Source organism: Ochlerotatus camptorhynchus, unplaced genomic scaffold, assembly GCF_037179485.1.
Source record: "Ochlerotatus camptorhynchus isolate MF236.1 unplaced genomic scaffold, CSIRO-AGI_Acam_v1.1 ptg000228l, whole genome shotgun sequence".
In the NCBI taxonomy this organism is placed as follows: Eukaryota; Metazoa; Arthropoda; class Insecta; order Diptera; family Culicidae; genus Ochlerotatus; species Ochlerotatus camptorhynchus.
In genome coordinates, this window is record NW_027040718.1 from 1661196 (window position 1) to 1684439 (window position 23244).

Here is a 23244-nt window from a genome sequence, read left to right on the forward strand (position 1 = left end):
GACAGAACCGAAAAAGCTAAGGAAAAAATCAAAGAAATCTACAACTCCAGCATGGTACAATAGGCAAATAAATAATCTCAAAAATTGAAAACAGAAGGCTCATAAACCTATAAAAGAGAACAAAATAATAGTAACCTCACAATTTATTTGAACATATGCGATCATTTGAACTGTGAAATAAAAAATGCATACGAATGGTATACACGCAGAAAAAAATATTTTAAACGTAATAATATTTGACGTAAAATCAATAAGAATTTCATTTTGTTTTGGCTGCAAAAAGAAATCATTATTGTTTCAACAATCCAGTATTTTTGTTCCTCAAAACCCATGGATTGTTAAATCAAAAAGAAAATCTTTTCGAATTTACAAGAGCTTTCATGGTTTTGACGTAAGCTGTCAAATTTGGCAGCTGGGTCAACAATAAAAATATGTTTGTTTTTAAAAGAGATTTCTTGTTGATTCAATCATATTTATTTTATGAAGTCTGACAATTCACGCAGTAGAAATAAAAATATGTTTATTGATTCAAAAATCCGGGGTGATTTGAGATTTGGGCGTAATTGCTTTTGAAAACAAACACGTCAATCACTGATTTCTCTTGAATAAAAGCTCAATCTCACAAACAAACTATACCAAATGATAGAGGAATCATTCCTCTACCGCATAGTGTTAATACTTTTCGAGATTGAGCTTTTATTCGCGAGAAATCGGTGATTGACGTATTTGTTTACAAATGCAATTACGCCCAAATCTCAAATCACTCCGGAAATAATATGGCATTTTTTTTATGTTTTGTTTTCTTTTTCACTGATCATCCTTCGGAAGGGAAGTAAAGCCGTTGGTCCCCGGTTAATTAGTTGATGGGTCGATATGTAGGGTCCAGGTGTGGGAGCTGCCTTCCTGGCGTCAGGAGCATTGGTACTCAGTACGGAAAACAAGATCGACGAAAAAAAAAATCATGGAAAAAAACAGAAAATTGATTATATTTAGCAACTGCAGCTTGAACTGCAGCATACTTACTTACCTCAAGTCTCAAGATTTTCGGAAAATTTGCACTTATTTCCCGAAATTCACAAGTTTTGTTATTGTTTACACTTTTGTCCGGGTGAAAACGAGGGAATGGTTGGTAGTTATTTTTGCATTCATGGCCCGGGGAATGGACACAGCAAATAAATGCTAAATTAAAATGAACTATTATTGGATTAATAATAGAATATAGTTATTTTTACAATAGTTGCAGTTGAAAAGTGGCTTATTAAAACAAAAAGAATCCTACTTTGAATTTATATGAATAAGTATTATTGAAACAACAAAATGCAATATAATTTCAACCGGAATTGTTTGTTTAAATTCAACTAAAGTTTTGTTTGGTTCAATGCAAACAATTTTCTGTCCGTGTAATACTCAGGTTGAAGACAACATTAAATCAGACCCAAAATATTTTTTTTTAACTTTGTTAGAGACAAACAGAAGTCAAATAATTATCCTTCGAAAATTTACCTAGACAAAAAAACAAGAAAAACGACTAGCGAGATCAGTAAATTATTTGCTGTGTTTTTTCAGGATATTTAAACAAGTCATGATGACCAAGACCGGGATTACCAGTATTTTTCATACCTTCCTGAGCCAATGAGAGATATTGTAGTTAATAATGTTACCCTCAACGAAATCTTACATTCTCTAAATACATTGGATGCATCAAAGGGTGCAGACCAGATGGATTGCCACCAGTATTCTTGAAATCAGTATCGCAGGAGATAGTAAAGCCATTGTTCTGGCTGTTCAACTCTTCTCTCGAATCCTGTTGGAAGGAATATATTATTTAACTCTGATTATTTCATAATTCATTTAATTCCAAATACATATACCTATGTTGGGGATTGGAAGAGACCATCAGGACCCTCAATCGAAGCGATTTGGATGGGGAGAGTGAAATTGTCAACTCCCTGTTGTTAATTTTTTGTGGAAAAAGATGGGCTCTTAATCCGGATTTTTTTAAATTATACATTACGTAATACCGAAGCACTTTAACAAAACCGGTAATTTTGGTATGCTCCATAATCCTTGGAAAAGTGCTCTATTTCTGCGTTGACGCAAAACAAACATTTCAGGCTTAACATTTGATAACGGCACAAAAGCATTTCTAAACAAACTTTCTAAGACTCTTTACATGCGAACCAAAGTACGCCTACGCAAACCAATACCACTTTCGGAAAGATGGTTTGCCTGAGCATACTTCGGTTCGCGTGTAAAGGGCCTTAAAAAAATTGTTTACAAAAACTTTTGTGCCGTTATCAAATGTTACGCCTGATTTATTACACTCAATGTTAGTTGCATTTCCTATCATCCTTCGCAGCGAATACCATAGAGAATGATATAAGTTGGTCATGTAGACGATGCAATAGTTTTTTATCTCTTTTATTTCGTGTTCTGTCTACGCTTTCGACTATACCATAAGGGGTAGTCACACTACACACTTATTTTGTGCCTACTTTTTTCTCAGTGTGCCGGCAGTGCCAGTCATTAGACTGACTTGATTGCTTGTGAATAATGGCAATCTTGGCAACCCGGTTAATCTGACAGTTCAAATTTTGTGTTTTGAAAGCGAAGAAACAACAACAGAGGCAGCTGTACAAACTTAAACTGGACAAATTGGCCGACCAGAGGGTCACCCCAAGAAGGCGATCGAGCCCCTCAGACCGCTGTTTGACAAAGACCTCGAGAAAAAGTTCGATATTCCTGATTGTATTTTAAATGCACAGTCGCCGGGTCAAGCTGCTGTTCGAATCGCTGCAACTCTTCCGGGGATCGAAATTGGCTGCGGAAATCAACGTTGGATACCAAATAGCAAACCTGGATAACGGATAAGTGATCAAAGCCATGTATGAACTGGACGAGAAGAAACGAGATGAATCTGTTAAGTGGCAATGTGAAAATGACACTGGAGAATGCGACGAAAGTGTTCCGCTTCTTCAGCGGTGTTACCAAACAGCAGGTGGATGCAGAGAAAAGCTATTCCCACTTGTGTTCATTGTCCCACCACCCAGTCTTCATTGCCGGCATCTTCAGCGACCTTCGCTGCCAGTGCCACCGAAACAATCATGTGCGAAAGTAGCAATCTCCCGGTCATAGCAAAATAAAAGCCATCTAAAACTTATCTAAAACTAGCCAAGCCCATTTCGAATTGCTCAACCTGAAACAAAATGCAGATTACGTAGTCGATTCTCTTCCTTTCTTACGTTATCTCTACAGTTAAGAGATGAACTAGCCTATTGCTAAAAATCTCTCAAATAAAGAATTAAAAAAAAAACGTTATCTCTACAGTAGATCGGACGCAATTTCTTAATATCAACCTATCACAAACGGGGCTTTTTAGAATGTGGATGCAACGAAGTTGATCATTCGCGTTTGCCCTGATTTTGGTCTGCCTTACGCAGAATGAATCACTGCTTCGGACAGGCATTACACACCAAATTTAAATCGATAAGAATCAGCAAAATTTTGCTGATTTTTCACTTGATGAAACATCAGCTAACGTTCCAGCAAAATAATGCTGCTGAATTTTCAGACAGACAGACAGACAGACAGACAGACAGACAGACAGACAGACAGACAGACAGACAGACAGACAGACAGACAGACAGACAGACAGACAGACAGACAGACAGACAGACAGACAGACAGACAGACAGACAGACAGACAGACAGACAGACAGACAGACAGACAGACAGACAGACAGACAGACAGACAGACAGACAGACAGACAGACAGACAGACAGACAGACAGACAGACAGACAGACAGACAGACAGACAGACAGACAGACAGACAGACAGACAGACAGACAGACAGACAGACAGACAGACAGACAGACAGACAGACAGACAGACAGACAGACAGACAGACAGACAGACAGACAGACAGACAGACAGACAGACAGACAGACAGACAGACAGACAGACAGACAGACAGACAGACAGACAGACAGACAGACAGACAGACAGACAGACAGACAGACAGACAGACAGACAGACAGACAGACAGACAGACAGACAGACAGACAGACAGACAGACAGACAGACAGACAGACAGACAGACAGACAGACAGACAGACAGACAGACAGACAGACAGACAGACAGACAGACAGACAGACAGACAGACAGACAGACAGACAGACAGACAGACAGACAGACAGACAGACAGACAGACAGACAGACAGACAGACAGACAGACAGACAGACAGACAGACAGACAGACAGACAGACAGACAGACAGACAGACAGACAGACAGACAGACAGACAGACAGACAGACAGACAGACAGACAGACAGACAGACAGACAGACAGACAGACATGGTTAATTCACTTTATTGAAATCTAACATCACAATTTTTGTCTATAATTTCCATTCACGGTTTGTTTTGTTTTTATTTTGATCTTTCCCTCACGAAATTGAAGATCGATACAAAGCATCGTTTCTCCTTTCTTCGTCCCTTCTATCGGACCTAGGTAGTCTATACATGCTGAGATGAACGGTTGCAGATACATATATCTAAAGGGCGTGACTCGCATCACGGGCAGCGGCGCCATCCAGGGAACATGCGGAAGACAACGGTGCACTTTACACCACACGCAATTGCTCATCACCTGACGGATTGCAGCTCGGATGTTCGGAATCCAGCATCGTTGGCGAAGCTCGTTCAACACCGTCTCTCGATTGGCGTGTCCGTACTTTTCGTGGTACAACTGGATAAGTTTCTCCGTCGTCGCGTGTTTTCTTGGCAGAATGATTGAAAACCTTTTGTCGAACGGCATGTCGGCGGACATCTCCATTCTACCACCCAACCGCAGCACACCTTCCTTGTCCAGAATCGGTGTCAATTTGTACAGACAACTGCACTTCTTCACCGTTTCCAATACTGCATCTGGGTGTTGTTCCAGATTCTTGGAAAGGAAACTCATCTCATCTGGGAAACATTCGAGCTGCGCTTGCTTCCACAGGATGATCTGCGCTCTGCGAAACTCATCTCTCTCGAGCGGACGTTGTATCGATTGCATCGGTACCAGGATTTTGTGTTGCTGGTTATCTGTTGCCTTCAAGGTGTTTATCGGCAGTCCTGCTACCTTGCGTTTGAAATTGTCGATAAACCTGACCGCAAACGCCATCACCCTTTGTAGCATTGTCCATCTTAAGCATCGGTCTACTTCAGCCACGCCATGGAATGTCACGTGACCCCTGTCTTCCTCGTCCGTCTCCTCGATTGGCACCTCCATAGTCGACCACTAGTCTTCGGGCTGGTACAGGAACGGTGCACTCGTGAACCATACCCCGTCGCTTTCCAGATCGTTACCTGGATGCCATTTCGTCAGAACGTCCGCCATATTCTGTTTCGTGGGAACCCATCGCCATTCCATCACTCGTGTCAGCTCCAGTATTTCTCCGATCCTGAACGCTACAAACTGTTTGTACTTATGTTGGTCAGACCGGATCCAACTCCATCGATTTTTAGTGAATGCGTGGCGATCATCGTTTGGCTCATTCGCGGTCCAAGTACAGGCGCCATCAACTCCAGTCGCGGTATTGACTGGCGCTTTAACGGTGTCACTTTCAATCGAGACATGGCTAGATTACACCACATAGCTCCGTCGATTACTACTCGTAGATACGCAACATAGCCGTATGCGTGTGTGCTGGCAGCCATGAAGATATGAACTTCGATCGATTCAACCGCAGACGACAAGGAATCTCCGAGATAGCCACGTGGAAAAACTAATGTTCTCAACTTCCGGTAGTACATCAATCCAGCGCTTGTACATCTCCCAACAATCGTCGCTGATCTCGTCGTCCCAATCGCAGCCACTGCGTCATAAGTGCTGCACGATGATCTTTCCATGAATCGTGAACGGAGAAAGTAAGCCCAGCGGATCGAAGAAGCCCATGACTCAGCTCAACACCGCACGTTTCATTGGCCGCATATGTACGGAAGATGCTCTTGGCGATGCTGGGTAGAGAAAGAACATTCATCACGATGCGGATCCCAGATCATACCCAGCACGCGTTCGTGCGACGTCACTTTGTCTGCGGTGATGTGGACAGTTGAAACCGGTTTCTGCTCGCCGAGGCTCTGGAGTACTTCCGGCGAATTCGAAACCCAGTTCCTGATCTCGAAGACTCCCTTCTGGTGAATGAACCTAACTTGCTCCACTCGCTCAATCGCCTCGTCTACGGTGTCGACGCATTCAAAGTAGTCGTCGAACACGCGTGAAGGTCCTTTGGAATCTTTCCGGAAGAGGAAACGTTGAACTTGCCGATCCCGAGCGATGATCTTCATCTGGTGATACATTTCACGCAGATCGCCACCTACAGCAATTATGTAATCGTGAAACCCAACGACCACAGTCACCAGCGACAAAAGCAACCGGTGGAAACTAACGATTTTAAATAGGCTCACTACTTGACTAGCCTATTGGCCCCAAGCAAATCGATTAACGTACCTCATTCTAGTCGAAATTCTAGTACTACACTATGTTTGTTTTGATTCGTTAGGAAATTTTGACAGATAAAATGAGGGGTTCGTGGATTTTCCTATGTTTCGAAGGGTGCATCGATTAGCTTGGGACCGAAGAGAGTACCAGAGCTGAGCCAAAAAGATGAGCACGTTTCTTCGTGACCTTTGAGTTACCTCTATGGCACAAGCATGTCAGGCCTTTTTAACAGCTGTGAATTGCACCGTTGCCGCAACATCCCACACGAGGCGTACCTTACCTGGTATTGGTGTTCAGTAACACGTTTAGTGAGCTGTACCAACAATCAATACGAAACTAACGATTTTAAATTGGCTCACCACTTTAGTAGCCTATTGGTCCCAAGCAAACGATTAACGTACCCTATTCTAGTTGAAATTCTATTACTACACTATGTTTGTTTTGATTCGCTATGAAAGTTTGACAGATAACATCAGGGGTGTGTGGATTCATGCAGAACATGCAGGGGTGAGTGAAATAGCTTGGGACTGCTTGGGACCGTTGTTCTGGTACTGAGTGAGCCAAAAATAATAATGATTTTCTTCGGGACCCAGTGGTCTTAGAGTTACCTCTATGGCTGTACCATACCCTATCAGGTTCCGTTCCGAGCGCGCATACCCCTTCTCCTGATACTCATCGATCTGCTTACAAACGTTCACGCGAAGTTCTGGACTCTTCTCTAGCTTCTTCTACAACTGCATCAGCCTTCGCAATGCCATCGGGTAGCTATCCGGGAACCTTGGATCGTCCATCTTCCACAGTAGCTCGGTCTCGAAGCGGTCACCGATTCGTCTCGTGGTCTTTTTGAGGATCTTGCGAGCTCTCTCGTCCTCAGCAGACTCCCGCGGTACACCAACGACTGATTCTTCTAGCTCGTCTTCGTTTGTCACTTCCTGGTGAATTAGAAGATATAAGTGTCTGCCGAGACCCACCAATTCATCCGCTTTGATTCCTTCACCACTCTAGCAATGTCGGTCGTCCACTTTATGGTGAGTTTCTCGTGGACTCCGACTGCTTTCAAGCGATCCGTCAAGTTCTTTTCCACCAGGATCACCAATGCACGTTCATCCAGGAAAAACAAAACAGTGATAGATTTTTTACCGCAGTGACGACTAATCGGTATCATTTGGAACAAAGTGACGTTGTTTGTCCGAATGTGCGCTGTGGTACAAATTGCACGGTCGATCGGATGCAGAAGATAATTGAGAAGCTGTCTGCATTTTCCAATGTTGCATCGCAGTTAGAATTTCCCAACAAACATTAGAAGTAGAATAAGAGCTTATTCAGCCAAAAATATGCTTCTTCAACTAGAAAAATGCTTATTCAGCCTTTAATCAGCCCAAATTGTTTGTTGGGGGTTATACTGCGCCAACATTGAGCAATTACGGGACGCCGGAGTTGTAAATGATTACGCGCAGCAGCTGGAATCTGCACTACCCATGGAAAAGCAACTTGGCACAACTACTCTTGAAGATGGCTGGAGGAACATCCGTTCCACCATAGGCAGTACTGCTGCAGCGGTACTAGGTACTGTGATCCCGGACCGAATAAATTACTGCTATGACGGCGAATGCAAACTGTTAGTAGAGGAGAAGAATGCAGCACAGATGAGAATGCCGCAACACCGCACGAGATTGAATATGGAGTGATACAGACAAGCCCGGAACAGACAACACTCGGTTTTTCGAAGGAAGAGGCGTCAGCAGGAAAACCGAGATCATGAGGCGATGGAAAATCTGTACCGTGTAAATGACACACGAAATGAAATTCTGCGATAAGCTAAATAGTTCACGAACGAGTGTGAGGTGATTGAGAGGTGGAAGCAGTACTATGACGACCACCGGAGCACCTCAACGATCATGCAGCAGAAAACAAAGGTGGCTCGGCAACAAACCTGGGAGCATGCGCAGAAGACGACAGGCTACCGGCTCCTGATCTCCACGAAGTTGAGGAGGAGATCGGCTGAAAAACAACAAAACAATTGGTGTAACTACCAAGTAAGCTATCAAAATACCGGCATCCACCAGCAGTAAACTTAACACACATAACTAACCCCAGCATCCGAACAATATATCTCGTGCGATCGAGTTTATCCCGCCGGATGACAAACAGGATTGATTCCCGATGATCAATGCCCAATCGTGTGTATTCATACATTTTCTATTCAAATGAATGACCATCATTCCGCGCATATTTATATTTAGCCGATTCTAGCTACACAATAATTAGATATCACTGACAGGTTTAGAAAGATGTTTTTAATAACTTCAAATCTGCACGAAAAAAAACTAAAAACAAATTTCAGGTGTAACTAGGCCCACAGTCACAAAGCGAAAATAAATAAGCAAACTTCAAGTTTTCCGTTACTCATGATCGCTTATTTTGCAACTGTGTTGGCATATAGTACCAGCTGAGAGTGGCATCTTGTTTTATTATTATTTGAGCACATGCGCGTCACCCACAAGTTTGACATCCTGATGGGTTTTTGTGAGATAGAGAGCAACTGATCCAATAACCACACAAACACGTTCTCGTTTACTTATACTGCTTCGTGTGTGCCAGCACATGTGCTACTGTTTTGTTGTTGTTAGGAGGATTTGCATTCTCGGACTCTCACTCCAGTGGATAATAATGCCATCATCTCAATGGATCATTGAGCTTCATTCAGGTTGTATACATCTTCACAGTAAACCTACACCATTGCTCCATGGAGATTCCGTTGGTATTCTACATTTTCAATGCGGGATTTTTCACATAAAAAATTCCAGCCAAGTAGGGGAAACAGGCCTATGGATCTAAAGATTGTGCTAATAGATAAAAATCTCTTTTTCTTCAATTTTTCGTTGAATAATGCATCATCTGGACAATACCAATGGATATTTTTGGTTGCTAGTGAAACATTTCCAAAAAAGGCTATCCCTCGAAATTTATGTATGAGCCCAATATCAGGGACACATAGGCCGACATTAGGGACATTAACCCTATATCTACAGTTTTCTGTTACAGTAATCATTACGGCCCGACTGTAGATACCTTTACTCTACATATATTATATTATTTACTGCTTGCGTCATAACTTTTACATGTGGGTGTATCTATGATATCTATCTACCAATGCAATATTCTAGGTTAGGACTACCAGATACTCTGCCTTTCATGGAGACGCATAATTGCTAAGATAGCGGAAAAGTATTACTGTGGCAATCCTTAGATTTCGTTAATGTCTAACGAAAGCAGCAATTGAAAACGAATCACTAAGATGCTTCAGCCAAAAGATATAAATCAACTACTGCCAATCCTCACCAACCCAATTAAGGAGACATTCATTCGATGCGAAGTTTACACCCGCATATCATTAAACAGAAACACTTTGTCACCATTTCGGCGGCGGCACTCGGTCGTAAATTCAAGCGTGTGATCGATATCCGAATATTTTTCAGACCCTTCTCAGCTATTGCTGAGATACTTTGGTTCTTGACTTGAGAAGAAGTCAAGTGTCATTGCCGAACCTCCATCGCCCCCATCCATGCATAGGTATAGATATATGTATAAAACAAGCTTTTGAAGCTGTCGATTGCAATGCGAACGAAGTCGAGCCGGGCCGTGGTCGGGGAAGGTTGGTCTCATCTGTTGCGACACCCACTGCCATTAAAACCCCATACGGGGAACGCTGCTGCCAAGTGTCCTTTGCCTCTGCTGGTGTTGGTTAAAAGGAGTCAAGATGGATGCTGGATGACTATCATCGAGATAATGGATTGAATCGAGTGGGGAATACAGGATTTGGCGCGCTCACTGGAATTCCGGAAGGAAGGAAACGCGCGCCGAAGTGAGGCTTCAAGTGTTTTCCCACGGGTAGGTGAGGGTCGAAATTGAAAAGATGGTGGTATGCACCCTTCTGGTTAGAGGATGTCTGCAGTGTTCTATTCTTGAATATTGGAGTACACACTTGGTCAAAAAATGTCTAGTAAGATGTTTCGGCATTCGACACATGTGCTGCCATACGCGTAACTAGGGAATTTCGCTGTGAGAATTGGCGGAGTCAACCCCGTCAAATTGAAGTCCGGAATTTTAATTTAGTTCACAAACGTCAAATGCTGGTTACATTTTCATCTGTTTAATAATGATAAATAGTTGACATTCGTGATCGTCCATCGGGTAATAACGAAATAGATTCCCCGCTTTCGATGGTGGTGAAGCGCCCATACTCCGTTGCGCATCCATGTTTCACTCCCGTGTTGAAGTGCCCAACGTAGAGCAACAACTCGCGTGGTCTTTCTTTCTCCGTAAAATGAAAGACAGTGCAATTCCATTTCTACTGTATGGAAAAAGCTCTTTGATGAATCAGTTATCCTGAGGTTGGAACTGTGCTCGTCCGCACCTAGCAAACCTCGGATAATAAACTCATCAGAACAACTGCCCCGATTCTTTATTCTTCGAAACCTTTTATACATGAATTTGTTACTTAAACTCTACACAATAGTTTTTTTCTCCAGTATGTACATATAAAGCGAGACAGATAGTTTTTCTCTTGGAAAGTCGGTGTCTGTTTTTTTAACAAGAATTAATGCTCCTCGCGGTAGGAACGGCTATGTAGGATGCTTACTCACCAATGTTTACTTTGACCTTTCTCGAAGCACCTAGTTAAGCCAGCGCGCATCGCTGACGACGCGGTAGCAACTGTTTATAAACAACTGACCATGGAAATGTGCGACATTGTCACTGCTGCTGTTATGTTGTGTATTTTCTACTACCGTATGGGGGTCTATTACTGGTTAATTTCTTATTCAGATTGATATTGGAATTTGAGGCTTTTGCAGGTGGAATGCTGACTTGCTCTCCTCTCATGTAACAACTCAGCTCCAGGAATGGATATAATCAAGTTCATCTTACTTAAAAATCTCGCAGACGTCGCTAAGAGACACTTGTTAAACATATTCAATCAATTTCTGGAGCGCAACATTGTTTCGGATGACTGGAGGCAAGTAAGAGTTATCGCCATTAGAAAACCCGGCAAACCCGCGTTGGATATAACTCGTATCGTCCCATCACGAGGCTGTCTTGTATACGGAAATTCTTGGAGAAAATGATTCTTTTTCGTCTAGACAAATGGGTCGAGTCGAATGGTTAACTTTCAGATACGCAATTTGGATTTCGGAGAGGCAAAGGAACCAACGACTGTCTTGCGTTGCTTTCAACAGAAGTTCAACTGGGCTATGCGCAAAAACAGCAAATGGGTTCAGTTTTCTTGGACATTAAGTGAGCTTTTGATTCTGTTTGTATCGATGTCCTTTTGGATGAACTACACGATAGTGGGCTTTCACAGTCGACAACTACTACCTCTACCCTTAGCAGTTATATCATAGAGGTAAATCTAAGACCAGAAGGTACTGAAGAAATGTGCTCAACTTTTTGGCTCAGCTCTGGTACTATCTTCGGTCCTAAGCTAATCGATGCACCCCTCGAAACATAGGAAAATCCACGAACTCCTCATTTTATCTGTCAAACTTTCATAGCGAATCAAAACAAACATAGTGTAGTAGTAGAATTTCGTCTAGAATGGGGTACGTTAATCGATTTACTTGGGACCAATAGGATATTCAACTAGTGAGCCAATTTAAAATCGTTAGTTTCGTATTGATTGTTGGTTATATTGTATACAGAGTCAATGTTATAATAAGAGTCTCGCCAAGAGTGAAGCCAGAAGTACCAATCGAACTGTCAAGCGGGGTACCAAACAAGCAAAGTAAATAAACCTTATTGTTTCCACAGCCAGTGAACTACAAGTATTGCATTCATTGCTGACAATATTTTAGTTATTTTAGATGAAAAACATGTCTTCGCTTTATTTAGTACATTGTGGTATTTATAAGTTATAGGGTTAACCACCCCATTTCCGGCCTATTAAGCACAACCCGCACTTAGTATTTCTTAATCTAGCACAGTTTAGCACCAAACGTAATGTTATTATTACTGATGGCTTTCAAATTTATTTACCTTTTCGTACGTACCGTAAGATTTGATAAAGAGAAACCAATCGTTGAGATATTGTCAAAAGTCTAACACTGCTTCTTGACGCCAAACTCGGCCTACGAATTCTAAACTCGGCCTAACGCATTGAAATGCCATTGAAACGCCAATGAATTCACTTCGGCCTATCGGATGAGGATAAAAATTGATTCGGTCGGAGCGCTTCTTTTGTTTTTGTGAATTATGGGTGCAAACCTTCATATCACGCGTACTCATTGACTTAGTTCGGTAGCTTATTAACTATAGTATCTTACCAAACGTATAATTGACTTGTTAACGCCGAAATCATGGATTTATTTGAAGTTTACTGCTCGATAGGCCCAAAATGGGCGATTAGGCCGAAGTAGTTCTCTACCCTACCAAACACTTGTTTGAACATTTTTAAGGTTACAAAATTGTTTTTATCTCCCAGAAGCTCCGTTATCGACATGAAATTTTTCACTTCTGAATGAAAGTTATCCGATGCTAACGCAAAAAATCTGTTTACTCTGACGAAAAATAAATCACTAACAGCCCAACTAACATTTTCAGCTTTGTAAGCCAACTTTTCCAGCCTTGTGCTGTAAAGTAGCTGAAAAGAAGCTGCAGATACAGCTACAAGCAAAAGCTAGCAAAATAGTTTTGGAGAGCGTTTACTCAACTTTCTCACAACCATTATTCAATTTGTCACTCGCACTGAATAACATAAGCCAATAAACGCTAATGTCACTTCTATACACACACTAATCAACTTTCATCTTGTAGCTGCAAAACAAAGCTAACAAAGTGAATATATTACTCATTTGATGGCTTCTAAACAACCAACCACTCTTGCTGAATAACATAAACATCAAAAGTGCTTTTTCAACAACTAAACAACCTGTACTCAGCTTATAAACTGTGTTAGAGCAACTTCGGAAGCATTTCCACAGTCAACTAGCTTTATTTTTAGACGTGTGCAGTTTTACAGCTTTTACTCTGCTCTTTTATAACTAGTCGAGAAAGGTGATTCGTGTGCACTATTATAAAGCCTCTACTCAGCAATTTTGTTGTAGAAGGGAACGTTGATTTGTTTACATAAGTTCAAAGTGTTGGCGTAGCACAGTTGGTAGTGTCAAGGTTTGCCAATGAGGTTGTCGCGAGTTCGATTCCAGGTGCCGGTGCAGGGTAAATAATTTGGTGATGATTTGTAACTAATTTCGATTAATTTGATTCACAGCAAAATAAACTCAATAAATTCCTTCATAAAAAGCATAAACAGTATTTAACCCAGCTTCAAGAGAAAGCTGTGCAGTGATTATTGGATAACCGGGAAAAGGTTGAATAAGCGCCTTTCAAGTTCACACACAACTAAACAGCAGGATAACAGCTGTATATAAGCGTTAATGGATATGCAATAAGAGCTTCTCCCGACCGTTCCAACAGCCATAAGTAGCTGACTAAGTTCGGCAGATTTGCTTGTATAGAGGTTGAGTAAAGGTTTCCTCATATCGTATAACGTTTGAATACAGCCTGAGGCTGTATAAATGAAATGAGTAAAGCGTTTACATTGTGAAAATTGTTAGTTGGGAAGAACACACTGATGATCACATCACATCAAAACCCATCTAATTTTGTTTGGCCTTACTTTGTGATTTTGCAGAAATTTGTGCTTTGAAATTTTCTGTTGTCGTCGTTGACATCGTCCTTGGCAGTACCATTCGCATAGGGTAAACGCACCAATAGTGGAGGTATGTTAGTGCAATGTTCCTATAGTGGCTTATGGAGTACCCATATAGGCCACTACAGGAACACATTCCACTAACGCGTTTACCCAATATAAAATTATCCATTAAGGTGAAAGTGGATGGGTTCAGAATGACTCACTTCATCGATTTTTTACAAAATAATGCAACGCTCAATAGAAAAAAAACTCTTTCGTGCAAAATTAAACAACTAAATTGGCTATCTCTGATTTCCAAGAATTGAAATGGCAGCACTTCTCTGATTTCCAAGAACTTCAGCAATACTTCCTTGAACTTCGGCAGGCCTTCTCTGAACTTCAGCAGGACTTCCTTGAAGATTGGCAGGACTTGCCTGATGTTCAGCAGGACTTCCCGGACCATCGACAGGCCTTCCCTGAACTACGGCAGGACTTCTCTACTTCGGCAGGACTTCGCTGAACTACGGCAGGACCTCTCGGAACTTTGGCAGGACTTTCCTGAACTTCGGTAGGACTTTCCTGAAGTTCAGCAGGCCTTCCTTGAACTACGCCAAGACATTCCTGAACTTCAGTAGGACTTTCCTATCATTGGAATCTTTGAATTAAAGTTGTCATTTCAGTAGTAGAATTAATATAACTATACAGTAATATTGTATTTGTCAAAATTTCAATACTTCCCATTTTGAGAATTTGCAATGCTTGTTGGAATTGCTGCATTTTGAATTTGAGTGGGGTTTGAACGGGTGTGGAGTCAGTATCAACGGAAAAGGATTAACTTTAACTTTAATCTAATCTAATCTAATACAAACGTAGCCAGTACGAGAAAGCATCCTGGAAAATGAATAGGTTAGATGAGGTCTAATCATATTTCGTGTCTAATTGATGTTTACAGCGTATCTGAGATATGATATAAACATCAATACGGCCAGGCCTACTGCGTTGTATTTGCCGCAAAGATGATTCTTGGAAATGAATGGGAAAATTTCTTGAAACTACAGGAGTGGAAGGATGCGTGGACATACCGTACCAAACGCTCCGAGTTACTATGGGTAGTTGTGTGTAATGTGTAAATATTTGTACAATATTGAAGAATCATAAAATAAAGGAATGGAAGGATCTTACCGAATTTTGTCCTATGTTGGTAATGATTCTTTGCACGCACGCACGTACTCATGACTATAAACTGCCCAAGTAACCATAAGCACAGCTGAACAACGACTATATCAGTGTTTGTATGTTCTGATGAGGCCCGCATATAGCCAAAAAGGTGAAATACCGTGCCTATGGTTGCTTGGGTGAACATCAAATGATAGAATCCTCGAAATGAAGTAAACTTATCTTTGTTTGCTTCTTCCGTCATGTTGAATGGATGAACCTTTCAAATCCCCATACTCCAGACTTTTGACGATCCCCAGTTTCTGCACATTTCGGGAAACTTAGCAGAATAGAACGAAACATTCATATTGGCAACCCTCTGCTTCGTGCCCACAGCCAGCTGCTCATGCTACCCGGCAACAGCTTTGAATCTCACTCATCTTGCACACAATTCACACGCGTTTCTGTTATGCACTTTTCAACATTGATTTAAAAGCTTCACGACACTTTACAAGCATTACAGCATTAAACTAAAAATTGATAAACGTTTGAAGACTGACGTGTGAATTTTTGCGCAGCCTACTTCGATCTCAAAAAAGCATTGACTTTCACTTTAACCACAGAAACTATGTGAGTCATCGCGCATCTCTGTCGTTCATTACATACGAAGCGAAAACTTAATATTTTGTAGTGGAGCGTTGTGGTTTTGAGATACTCTTTGACACTGAAGGACCGGTTTTGCTTACTGAGCAGAAAATCATGGGTTTATTCCCAAGCTCATCCACAACAGAATAAATCTCCATACTGGAACCGAACCAAGAATGTTAGCCTTATGAAATTCTTAAGTTTATTTGCCTCAGTGTAGGTAATCAAATGACATTCTTTAAAAAAATCACAATTGTTGGTGTAAATACAGCATTTATTTTTAATATTATAGTATTATAGACCATAGTATGATATAATTACGAATGGCATCAAAATTCATCAAAATATTTTGGCAATCGTGATTGCCTCCAAGACTTTTATAGTTCCTCTGTAAATTTTGATCTGACCATGTTGCAAGAAATCCGTAGAATAATATTTGCAAACAAGTACCACTATGTCAATAAGAATAGGACAGTAACAGATGGGTCAACTACCACTGGACTTGGAGTATTCAACGAATATCATAGCGCCTCATATCAACTGCAAAAACCCTGTTCCGTATACATTACGGAACTAGCAGTCATATTCTACTCAGTAGAGCAAATTGCCTCACTAATCTCTGATCACTTTTTTGACGTAGGACTATATGGGGGTACACTTTTTAAAAACCGAAAATGGAAAATGTAACGAAATTATGAAAGATTTTGAACGTTAATAACTCAGCTGCCTCTGGACCAATTTGAATAATTTTATCACCAATCGATCAGAAATATTTCTACGCGTTGATAGCTAACAAAGCCACAAATTACGTACATGCATATGCTGCTTCCCCAACCAGTCATCAGAGAATCGTTTCTAGACGAAACATGTCGATGTAGCATTGCATTGTTGCTTCCCCAATACTGTCATCAGAGAGTTGTTAGTTGACGAAACAAGTTAAAGTGGCATTCGCAATGCAATTACATAAACATTTGACACACTCATTGCCATATTCAGAACCACACGCCCCCAACGAAAACACAAAAAAATACTCTCCAGAGTTGTAATCTTGTAACCAAACTTGGAAGCAGGGGTTGATCGATTCTCTTCATCGATTTTCTGTTTTGTTAATAACTCGACGGCAAACACATTCATTGATACGTTTGTTGTGCTGGGTGATAGAAGAGCATAGCAGAAATAGTGCGAAATAGGTTAGTGAAGCCATGGTCATCAAAAAAGGAAATCGATGAAGATAATTGACTTTCACCCCTCTGCTTCTAAGCCTCTTAATTCAGTCGTCGTCATAGCAATGAAAACTAGCATCGCACCAGATCGCACCGATTTTGGTTCTTGGGTTTCACTTGCTGGTTGCAATTCTGCTGTTCTAAAGGACCTCCAAAAAAACATGAATTTAAACTTTTTTCTAGGGATGCCTAAAAGTCCAATTATTCGATTAACGATTAATCGTAAAGATTTTTCAAGCTATTCAATTAAATATTTAGCAAATTATCAATTATTCGAACACGTAGCCGACATCCCTTCTTATTTCTACTTGTTTGATTTCGTGCAGTAGAAAAAAAAAATAAATAAAAGTACTAATTTATCTGAACAGGAATAGAGAAGAACCATCACGTGAAACAGGATCATAAATTCGCCGAAAAAAGTGTTAAGCGTCTTTCTGCTAATGGCTAAGATTTACCAACTTTTTGAGACAAGGTGTTTAACGAGAAAAACTAAAAAGCGCAGGTGCTTTAGCTGGGCGGACACTGAAATTCTGCGGCCTTCCAACCTGTCGCAGACACCAGTTCAACCCCTGTCCAGCAGCAGACGGGCCGAGACTCTTGCGAGTGCCCAATCATATGGGATTGTCCAGTCCGATTTGCTGATCCAGCTGCCTATACGTCATCATCATCTTCCAAAGGCTTTAAGCCTGTACTACCATCGGCCCTTTTCAGGGCCATCAAGATTTTCCAGAAGAGTTAAATTTCAGAACATGTCCCAACTAAAATCCATATCAAAAAGTTCTTTTCAGGACAATCATAGTCATACTAAAGAGTATAAACAGAGTGAACCTCGCTCAAATTCCTATTGCTACACAAAACACAAGCTCCTTCTGCAGTTAACAAAAAACATTTATTATATAAGACTACGTAATCCTACGTCACCACTGCGTACAACCATAGAGCTGTCCATTGTAGTTTTTTTTTTAATTTTTACGGATAGCTTTATCTCGTTGGAGGCTATTCGTTCAATGAAGTACTCCTCGTTTTGCAGGGAGTGTGACATCTGCGGGGTTCTCTGATCCTTTGCGTGTGTCCACAATACGATAACCTTTGACAACTATACGGGATTCTGGCCAGCATCCGCGATACTCTCGGTGACGAACCATCCACCCTGGCTGCAGTGATTGTTTTCCTCAGGTATACCGGACTCTACCACCAAATCTACCGTACTTCTTCTTCTTTCCTTTATTTAACGTCGGTCTCTGTTCCGCAATCTAGTGCCAATCTCCGACGGACATCGATTGCAATCCATTGACGGCAATCGAATGTGCAGGAAGGCAGCTTCCACTCCTGCGTAGAATATCGCACGAAAAGGCAACACACACATGGGCCGGGACCAACGGCTTTACTTCCCTTCCGAAGGAAGACGTGACCAGAGATTTTTATTTATGCCTCAGAAAAATCCCACCGACCTCGGCTGGGATTGAACCCAGACCCATTGGGGTGAGAAAGCAGTCACGCTTACCACTACACCACCGGCGCCGGTAAATCTACCGTACAGCACACTTTAAATCTAGTGTATTTTATTCTTTCGGCTGTCGGGACATCTCTCCTGGGTGGAGGCTTCACTCTGTTTTGTTCAGATTGTGTTAATTGTTTGTTCTTATTAGTCTACGTTTCCATTTGTCATTTTTGAAATAGTCTCTGACTATTGCGCAACTATGAATGTTTCTGTATGTACTTTAAACTCTGTTTTTAAAACACTACTCTGTTGAGGGTCCTCCTTCTGAGGCCCCTTTTTTCTCTTTTAAAAGAGATGAACTAGCCAACGAGCTAAAAACCTCACTAATAAAGTATTTAAAAAAAATTAAGGGTTGTATCCTAGACACGACCGCAGTACCACGCAAAATTGATGTGTGGCATGCATTTTTAACTATTAAACTTATTATTCTGACGCCTCATTCAAAACGTATCTTTTGTGCAGAATATGTAAAAAAGGATGGACTTTGGATGTTAATATAATTGCATATGGTGCCGTCACCAGGATACCGGTCATCTGGAACGAGATCTCCAATTACAACGTCGGAAGGACGAACCATCATCAGCCTAAAGCAGTGCTCGATCAAGACCTAGACGCAACCGTATCACCGTCATCGAAGTCAACAAGATGGTATTCCTAATTCCTCATCCTACAACACTTTATTCTGATTGAATCACAGCAGTTATGGCTCACTGGCAAAGTGATCATTTTTGGAGCTTTGTCCTCCAAGCTCGATTCAATCAGATCCTAATCCCTTTGCTACCTCCCGGGAACTCAGGCCTTGCACTTGGCATAGTCAGGCCAGGGTTGTCTAAGATGACACAACCGCCACAACGAGTCTCCCAGCGCCAGGATCAGCATATACGTTAGTCCCATGTCGCCTATTCCTATTCCGAATATGTTCCCTTACCTGCGGTTAATCATATCGAACGAAGCACTAGGAGGATGCCATTGCGATCCAACATCAAACTCGATGAGAGCCAGCCACCACTACCAGAGAAGCTAAGGACAAGCGGCCATGGAACCGGCATACATTCAAACAAGCACCATATCTATCAAACCAAGAATAGAAGCAGCAGCATGAACGACCATTAGAACAGAATGAACAGAAGGACGCTCAGCTCATCAGTCACCATCGCGCATGCAGTTGAGACACTATTGTTTTTAAAATCATGTAGCTATTAGCTTTTTCATACGTTCGACTTACTAGTCACTAGGAATATTTTCACAAAACTACAAATCGCAACAGGTTTAGCTTTAATCATTTCATTACGATTTAACTTTAAAAAAAATCTTTGTATTTTTGGGGGCCGGGATGTTGTGATTCACAACACTTTTGTTCTCGATTCCATGGAAATGTCATATGAAGGGCAAATCCTATGAAGCATCAAAATAGCCATGACGAAATGTAGCAGTGAAATATTTCACCACTTTGGTTCCACTGAAAAGAATTGAATCTTTATTTTGTTTCCACTTTGTTTCAAATCACAAATGACGATGGTTTAATTATTATCTATTATATGAAACTGTATAAAAGGCCAAAGATTTTAAATAAAATATTCAGTAAATCAAAATACTCCGAGTAGGCACGCTGCCTCTCGGAGGCAAGAAAAATCATTAGTTTTGATTGGATTAGCAATTCGAGTTCACTGTACCACCGCCGAGCAATTGGAGTCATCCTCGTTAACCGAAATAAACACAACGTAGGGCCTCAACATTGGATTAATCATATCACCAGATATGTTTTACAGTCAGTTATTGGTAATCCATCGAGTGTATGTTTCCTGTTGAGCAATTGTTTTTTGAAAATGTTGGCTCTCCATGTAAAAAATTAAATGTTTATACATAATTGTGGTTTCCTTAAAATTTATTTTCCGGAAAAAAATGATCGTCAAAGTTCATGTCTTTTTCGGGTTATTGTTAAGGGGGAGGGAGAGAGGTTGTTGCTAAGGGGGGGGGGGTGTAACATGCATATTTTGTCATTCTCATTCCTCATTGTGGTGGACACGCCGTGATCCACCATTAGCCGCTGACTTGGGCCTTTCTTGCTGCAGGACATAGTGCCACGCGGTATTGAGCAGAGGCAGGAGAGCAGCGCTGATTTATATCTTTTCAGGTTCAAGCAGAATGATGTGCAACCAAGTGGTATTCGTTTATGATGACTGGGTTTGGGAAAAAGGCTTATTTCATGAAAACTGTGATAAAATTATCATTTGGACATTTTCAAAGTTTAATTACAGAAAAATTGGAAAAATATTTATTTCAGAAGGTTCGTAATGTAATATCCTATCGATTGGCGTATTTGGATTTTAATTTCATATAGGGTTACGGTATGTAATGTGGGTCTAGTCCTTTCATTCGGCCTATCACGCAAATAAATAATTAATTAAGGAATATTACACAAAAAATAAGGAAAATATTGATCACTGATGATTGATAAATGTGTACCACACACAAATCAATTTATATCACAACATTTCAATACATTTTCAGCTCTCGTAAGTAATAAAACTGGTTGAGAATATCACTCTGTTCGGAGTTTTTAGCCGCCATGACTTCTAAGGTTAAGATGGGAAGGTTGCACTGACGATCATCAAATGGCCTGATTATGGCATTTATTGAATGGAATTACCTGATAATACACACTAGACGTAAAACTCACAGTTACTGTTTGAATATTTTATGTTTATTTTAATTGTTTAACAACGTTTTCACAAGTAAATCATGGACCCAACTTTAGGGACACATTTCTTTTCTATGTTCCTAACTTTGGCCCATGAAATTCATTTGACAGCATATAGCAATAAGAGTAACGTCAACAATGTGGTTTGCATTTGGATGATAAGGAACGAACAGGAAGGGAGATTTTTTCTGCCAAATCTGTATAATGAACATCACAATGTTTTGATTTAGATATTCTGCGGTCGAAAGACGATAAGCGAAATTTTTAATTTTTAATTTTTAACTTGAGTGATTTAATGTAGTTTTCGTAAAATTTTCTCTAAGAAATGTTTTGAGGAATGAAGAGTATTAAGTTAACAGTGATAGTGATAAAAAAAAAATACATAAGAAAACGTTACCAAGAGCGTTTTTTTTGAGAATCAAACAGGATAGGACGAAGTTGCATCCATAAATAGACCCAATTTGGGGACAATAGACCGATATTACATACATTTCCCTGGTGAGTTTTTGTCTTAAAAAAAGTAAGTTTTTCAACTTTTTGCGGTTCCTGATAGCAAACGACATGATAAGCATATCTAAGCATACCATTTAGCAGTAGAATATCGTTTGCAGGTAAATTAATTGATGAGTTATGATTAAAAACGTAATCTATGGCTGCATATTAGACCGAGGTTAGGGACGTATACCCTATAAATGACAAAGTTACAAGTGTTCAAAACCTAACACTCCTTCACCACACATATTTTTTGATTTGCACCCCAGTATAGTCGACAAAGACGTAATTCTACGTTAAAAATCCTTGATGATTTTGGGGCTGAAATTCCTTTTCTTTATCGTCACCACATCATACTACTGGAAGTTGAACAGGAGCCAATCTCCCGTCCCCAAAGCAGTTTTCATTCTTCACCGTTTTGAGTTCTTCTGCTGCTTTGCTGTCAGCGGTATACCTACACTGAACGAATTCCCCGTTGATATTTGGAGTATAATTTTGATAAAAAAAAATCATCGAATCAATATACAGAAATCGGTTGATCATAAAATGACTATATAGTAATATATTTGAGTGTAAGAATTCCTCCTACAGCTTGCTTCTACTCTAATTCATTTTCGACAAATTCTAGGTAATGCAAAAATGTTACATTTCGGTGAAAATTTGCGCCACCTTCCATAAATTTCTTTAAATGATAAAATCCAAGAGACAACCCGTGTTTTCATTTGTGAAGTTTCCCTGAATCCATTTTTTTATTGGAGAAAAAAAATCAGGCTGCGGGAACAACAATCCACAGTCTTGTTTGAAGGCAACACAAAGTTTCACCATTATTCTAAGTACGGTTGATTTATTATTACAGCGGCTCCAATTTGATTTCGGATAGCAAACAAATTTCGCACTTCTCGGTACGACAGCCAGTGGTAGTGGTTTACTAATTCTGCCTTTATTGTCAGTGACCCCATTTTCACTTTTCAGCCCGTTTTTTTTAATTTACGGAGACGTTAAAGTTATAGCATTTTTACAGGATGTTGCTTCTGAGTCAGACTACAAACTTAAATTAATAATAATGACGATAAAAGCACATTTTGCACCGTTCCGCCAGCCCGGCAGATTCCGAGAGAAGGCGAACTTTGCTGAGGCTGCCCCAAACATCGTCGACCAACATCTCCCCACCATATTCCACCGACGACATTGTGAGTTTTTATCACGTTAATCACCGCCAGTGGACTAATATATATTTACATTATATTACAACCCTTTACCGCTCAGACTCGGCAACACCGGTCGTAACATATAGCTAAGCTTGGCTCGAGTTTTGCTTTCACTGTAAGAGTGGAAAGTTCAAGTGGGTGT

At 40.6% G+C, this 23244-nt stretch overlaps 1 protein-coding gene across 1 annotated transcript in view; it reads right to left on the reverse strand.

Moving 5' to 3' along the window:
- The window catches only part of LOC135704000 (uncharacterized), a 383333-nt gene that overhangs the window by 308268 nt on the left and 51821 nt on the right, over positions 1-23244 (reverse strand). The window lies entirely within an intron of this gene.